The sequence below is a fragment of the Apodemus sylvaticus genome, chromosome 7, assembly GCF_947179515.1.
Source record: "Apodemus sylvaticus chromosome 7, mApoSyl1.1, whole genome shotgun sequence".
Lineage (NCBI taxonomy): Eukaryota > Metazoa > Chordata > Mammalia > Rodentia > Muridae > Apodemus > Apodemus sylvaticus.
The window spans coordinates 128,919,463-128,926,178 of NC_067478.1; the positions used below are offsets into that span (position 1 = coordinate 128,919,463).

Genomic DNA, 6,716 nt, shown 5'->3' on the forward strand with positions numbered 1-6,716 from the left:
AAGGAATGACAGTGCTGATTGAAAGGGCGGATCCATGTCCTGGGTCTAAGGGATATGGTTAAGGTAAACGGGAGTTATGAGGGCTGATCATGGTGGCACACTTTAATCCTAGCACTCTGGAAACACAGGCTGATCTCTTGAGTTCCGAGGTGAGTCTGGTCCACAGACAGAGTTCCAGGGAAGCTAGAGCTATACAGAGAAACACCATCTTTAAAAAACAAAGCAAAACAACAACAAAAACTGGTCTAAGGTCTGGAGAGATGGTTTGGCAGGCAAGAGCTCTTACTGCTCTTACAAAGGACTGGAGTTTAGTTACCAGGGTGCAACACCTGGCAGCTCTGAATTGTTTATAAATCCAGATCCGGGATACAGCACCCACGCCTCAGCTCCACAGGCACCAGGCATGCATAGCAACATTTAGGTAAAATATTCATATATATATTCTTCATGTATATATATATTAAAGTTTCTTTGTCCTTTTTATAGAACTCCCCTCCCTTTTATTAAAAACAAAACAAACAAACAAAGAAATATTAACAAAAAAACCATAGCTCTATAATTAGGTGATAAAAAGAACATATCTCTAGAGGGTAGCCTCAACCTTTTCATTGCCACTGGGGTGATAAAGAAAATGCCAGTGTCTAAGTTTACACAGGAAATCTAAAGGGAGAACATGGCCACCTTGGAAAACAGCCTGAGCAGTTTGTTTTGCTTGTGGCTGATGGTGAAATTAATTAGCAGGAGGGAAAGATGCAGTTCTGTGGAGTCACTCTGACCTAGATAGTAAGTGCCCCTGTAAAAAGCTTCCAATGCAAGCACAGCTCTTCATGACCATTGATAGCCCCTGGTAAAATCCTAGTGGCTGGGTCAGTACAAAGAATGGGTTGTTGACTTGTGTCATGAATGCAGAGGCAGGGTTCCAACAGCACAGTGCTTTGCAATGGGGTCATGAAATGACTTGGGGGCATCAAGGTCAGAGCAGTAAATTGAGAGAAAATTCCACTAACATCAACAGGGTGCAATACAGTCCACATGGGCTTTTACCTCATGGGCACATTTTCTTCCCACCTAAGCTAAGCCCCAGATTCCGTCCATGGAATCAACTCCTTGCACAAGGTCAGGGAAAGCTGACCTCAGTTAATTCATTATTTATAACATCTTTATTTTCCAAAATAATGAAAGAAATGGGTCTGATGCTATTTGTTTAGGCTAGCTGCTTTCTAAAACTGACTTTTGGAGTTCAATCTGAAAAAAAATCATATCACTCAAATAATTAAAGTCAGTGGAAATGCTTATCATGCTTCCCCGAGTCCAATCAGATGGTAAATATTATCATTATTGCTTGGAATTGGATGCACTTAGAGCTCATAATTGACTTTTAATTAAGTGCCAAACTGTTTGCCTCTGTGACACATCCCCTAAAGGTTTCTGTACCACTTCCCATTTACTTCACGTGCCTTCCCAGAGAAGAGAGTGCTGCAGAACATCTTGACTACAGATCCAAGGGAGGAGGCACTGTGCTACAACACGCCACCTTAAGAGAACTGCTACGGACTTTCTCCTGCTTTATTACACAGATACTCAGTGAGTCCTTTGACATCAAAAGCAAAGGTTTAGTTTGAAAATCAGCTCTTAAAAACAACAAACAAACAAACAACAAAAACAGGGGCTGGAAATATATCGCCCACACGTTTGTAGCAAATGTGCAGCTTGTGTTGTTCTTCATGTATATCCCTTAACAACTGGAGCACGGGCTGTCTCAGACTCTGTTGCTGACAATGGATCCCCTTCCCCTAGCTGCACTGCCTGGTTGGGCCTCAGTGAGAGAGGGTGCACTTAGTCCTACCAAGACCAGATGTCCCAGGGTGGCATGCACCCAAATGGGGCTTCCCCTTCTCTGAGAAGCAGAAAGTCATAGAGGGAGGGATTTGTAAAGGCATGAGGGGGAGGATGGGCACGTGACTGGGATATGATGCGAACAAAACAAATCATGAAAAAAAATAATTATGTGCAGACAAAATGGTTCTTGGGCCTCCTTGGCATTATTCAGAACAGGAAGAAATACTGACAAGAGTATAATGCATGTTTTACTACACAAGATAAATTATGGGGAAAAAAGTGACTCTGTAGGATATGTATGGGTAAAAGAAAATTAAATTGTTAATAGGGGAACAGACCAAGCTTTGAGTGCTAAGACAATGGAGAAGCCCACATCAGCATCTCCAGTATTGTTCTATAAAGACTGACTAGAAATCTCTTCACGCCTTTATGTGCCTTCACATTTATTTGTTCAGATGTTAAACAGTCATCATCAAATCAGAGAAGCCTTCCCTGAATGCCTATATTTGTGACTTTTCTCTATGCTTTGGATGCTTTGATGAAATATCCAGGCAAAATCAATGTATGGGAGAAGGATTTATTTGGTTCTCCATTGTAAAGAGAGACTACCGTGGCAGGAATCTCCTGGGGTGATGTTCATGTTGCATCCAGTCAAAAAGCAGAGGATGAGGAACACTCAAAGCCAGCTAGCTCTCTCCTTTTTATACAGTCCAGGACCTAAGCCCAAAGAATGCTAGATCACTAGCCCCCATAATTAGGGCAAGTTCCCCCACCCCAGTTATCCTGCTCTAGATAATCCTTCAAGGAGTGCCCAGTGGCCTATCTAAACAGTCCTTCATAGATGTACCTGGAAACTTGTCTCCTAGGTAAGGTCAGATCCTATCAAGCTGGCAATCAAGACTCCATTCACACTACCCTATATAAATAAGTTGTTTTATTTTCTTTCCGTTACTTGAGACAATTTATAACCAGGGAGTACATGTTTGTCAAGTGAATAAATTGTCTTTCTTAAGAATATAATTCAAATGAGCATTCATCAGTTATAATAGCACTAGCGCTAGCTGTGTGCCCCATGTTAAGCCTTCTCTGACACACATTTTTGCATCTCCATCATGACTCTTTGTATTTGTACTTTGCCTTTCTTCTCCAAGGCATCGTCTCCCACCTCACCAAGCAGTTCTATATTATAGGCTTTCCTACTACCAGCTCCCAACTAATATGTCATATACTGGCATATATAGATACATGTGTATTTCATTTTTTTAAAGATACAGAACAGTCTGTTACAAGACTCTACCACTCATCAACCTATCAGACTTCAGTCTTGAGACACTGACTATTGAGATGCTTTCCATCCGCATCTCCTTTCATTCTTACAGTGTAGCTAAAGCATGCATCTGTACACCTTGACTTAACAGGGTCACCATACCGATCACTGCCTTTCTTCACAGGGTGGTCCCACGATAAGCATAGCATCTGAGCACATGTCAGCTGTGTGTGGTGTATGTGTAATTTCTTTGGATACTGGGTGTAATTTCTTCTCAGGTGTTATTCACCATCTTTTCTTGAGACAGGGCATCTCATTGTTCTGGTTCTTGCAACTAGGCTATGAGCTGGCCAGCAAGCCCTGCTGCAGGGTGTGTTCCCCTCCCCAACTATGACACTGTAAGCAAACACCCACATTCCTGCCTTCCAAATTCAAATCTGATAAACTCAAACTGAGGTACCTGTGAAGCAAGCATTTTACAGATTGAACTGTTCCCCTGGCTTCCTTTCCCTGAGATTTTTGATGTTTTAAAATTCTACCTACAAAGAACTGAGTGTCAGCGGCCAGGGATGTACTCATCCACAGTACTAGAGCGTGTAGATCAGCGTGGAGCTAAATATTTTTTCATGTAGTTTTCAAATGTCAATTCAGAAATTCGGTTGTAAGGAATCTCATTATAACTGAAGTAATTAAAAAAAGGAACCAACTTAGATCCACAGTGCCCATATAAAAGTCAGGTGTTGCAAGCTGTGTCTGCAAACACCAGTGGTGGAAGGCAGATAAAGGGTTAACGAGAGCTCACTGGCCAGCCTGTCTCTCTGAAACAGCAAGTTCCAGATTCAGCCTGTCTCAAGAAGAAAGAAGGGGGAAATCTGAGCAGGAGAGGAACATACATGCCAGCGTCTGGCCATCACAAACTCACATGCACTGTATTTATATGTTAGTACTGCATTTCACTAAGACATATTTTCCTTTGTGTAAATGATTTCTTTTTGGACTTTCTGCACAGTTTTATTTTTCTATATATGATTTGCACATTCAACCCGAATATCTTTGCCAAGTGTCTAAATCTTCTCTCACAATGTTCACAAACGTCCAGTTTTCTATAAAAATTTCCATCCCCAAAGCCACCCTCTGACCCATTTCAACCTGACCTAGTTTTTCTCTGGGTTTCAGGTCTAGCTTCTGTGCAGGGAAGTCCTTTTAATAATCGTGTTTCTCCCTTCTGCCTGTGTGAGAGTTCCTGTTTTCAGTATTATTTGCCCCATTAGGTGGTCGTTCTTGCCTTCTCGGGCAGACCACATTCTTTATCAGTTCTGTGAGGAGGACTCAGGGGCAATCTTTGGAGGCAGCCTACTACTCAATAAGTTTGAATCCTAATGTCTGACTCCATTAATGTTTGAGTGGCTACAGAATTTTTAACTGAGAGGTGATTACAACTGCTTTTTGGCATTTGGTGGGTATTTGGATTGCTGTTCCAAAATCCGAGGTTATTCTGGCTTTTGGACTTTTGCATAGAGTCCATTTGTGCTCTGAAAGCTTAGGAGTCTTTTCATGAAGAAGAGACTTGGTGTTGAGGTAAATTTAACCATAAACCAGAGCAAACAAAGGATTTCTTCAATCTAGGAGAAATCCTTCACCCTTATCCTTCACTGTGAGAAAAATCTGCTCTTAACTTTCAATTTCACTTACAATGGAATCATTTTATAATTTATTCTGATCTGATATCACATTTCCACTTGCAGTTCACTGGAGTGAGGACTTTAGAGACATTAAACTCTATTAGAAGTTGAATCCAGTCTGTTTTTTTTTTTTTTATCATGAAATTGTAATTCAGTAACATTTTTCTTTAGTGATGTTTTTGAGGATAAAAATTCAAGTGTAATTTGATAAACATCATATATACTTATAGTTTATGCTAGAATTTCCTCTAAGGAATAAAATTTGAGGTGAAATTTTGAATGATTTATTAATGATGTCATTTTTTATTTCTGAAAACACACACTGTTTAAATAAGGATTTAAATACAAAACATAACATTAAAACTGGAAGGGAAAAGAAAACCAAAAGACCAGGTTGTTCCTTCACACGGCACTGGGTAGTGGCTGCTATGGAGTTGAAGCCTCTACAGCTGACACATGATCAATGGAACCAGCTTGGCATTTGTTCCCTTGCCGTAAGTTTAACTGATACCAGGTTGCCTATCCTTTGGCATGGATAGATCTGCTTAAAAAAGACCACCCTGGTGGTGAGCTAGATGTCCATGACTCCTCTGGAAAGGTCACCCTTTCTGAATTCTGCCTACCTGGTCAGACTCCAGGGTTTCGTTTTACTGCCAGAGATTCTCTCTAGTGACACAGCTGGGGCAGCCTTACCTACACTCTCTCTGGTGGTCATGTGGGCGGTTCAATTGGTGACACTCTCCTAGGCAGGGGAGTGTGTAGAGGGAGTTCCATGGAATCTCTGGTCAGACGTAGCCTCCTGTAATGTTGGGTTCTTGGCTGAAACCTTGTTACTGCTTTGTTTCAGAGCGGACACTGCCAGCGCTTCCTGCTTATCTTGTTTAAATGAAGGAATTGAAGACTACACAGCATGGCTCTTTTCAGTTTATCACATGAAGGACTTACACTAGTCCAAGTTAAAAGCGGACCCCAAATGATTACATTATACAAGCTGTGAGGTTTTTAAACTTGTGACAAGGGACAGAAGGGAAATTCTACTCCTTGCAAGGAAATCCTTCCCTTAAGCTTCAGAAAGCCATAAGCTCTGAACACCCATGAACCTTCAGTGGATCGTCCTTGGCCAGTCCGATCTCTGTCAGGAACTGGTGTGTGTCCTTGTGCTGGTCATCCTGGAGGTGAATTTCTTTTCTATATTCTAGATGCTCAATTACAGTGCCATTGCAGGCAGATTTCTTCTCAAACACCTTCACTAGATTCTTTTTATCATAATCATCGGACAGCTGTAAGGGTCTTCCTGCCTTTTCTCTGTTGAGTTCTTACATGGATATAATCCTCAGCACCAGCAGGAAGCAGGTCATCACCCTTACTTGCACCAGCGAGGGGTTCGAAAGAGTGGAGGTTCTGGGTAGCAGACATATGAGGCAATTCCTTTTCCTTGGTGGAAACAGACTGCGGACGGCAGCTTCAGGAGAAGGCGGGAGGGGTGGGTGGGGTTGGGGGCATCGCAAGCGAGGGGGCTCGAGGGTGAGGCAGCTGAGTCCTCAGTGCTCAGTGAACAGTGGACGGCACTGATAGCATTTTAGAAGAACTAATGAGGCAGTGGCTAGAAGGCTAGAGTAAGCAAGGTCCAGAGCTTGACTTGGAGACTGGTGGTAAGCACCTGGAGGAGGTACGCACACGGAAAAGGCAAACAGAAGGGACAGCTTGTTTATCATTAACTGCAGATTCTATTTCTGATCCTGAGATTGAGTTTAATGAGAGTCTGGAAAATAGAGATTTGGCCTTCTTTAGTTACCTGGGCTAAGCCACTTTTAACAGCCCACTCTAAAATCTGAGATTTTACCACTTTCTGACAAATCGTGAATACCGCCACAGAAGCAGAGGCAAGCAGTGAGACAGACCCTGGGAGACCCTCGACACAGCCCACT

At 42.2% G+C, this 6,716-nt stretch overlaps 1 pseudogene; it reads right to left on the reverse strand.

The window, feature by feature from the left end:
* Positions 1-5,855: 5,855 nt before the first annotated feature.
* LOC127689859 (eukaryotic translation initiation factor 1-like) lies at positions 5,856-6,204 on the reverse strand (annotated as a pseudogene).
* Between the last annotated feature and the right edge of the window lie 512 nt (positions 6,205-6,716).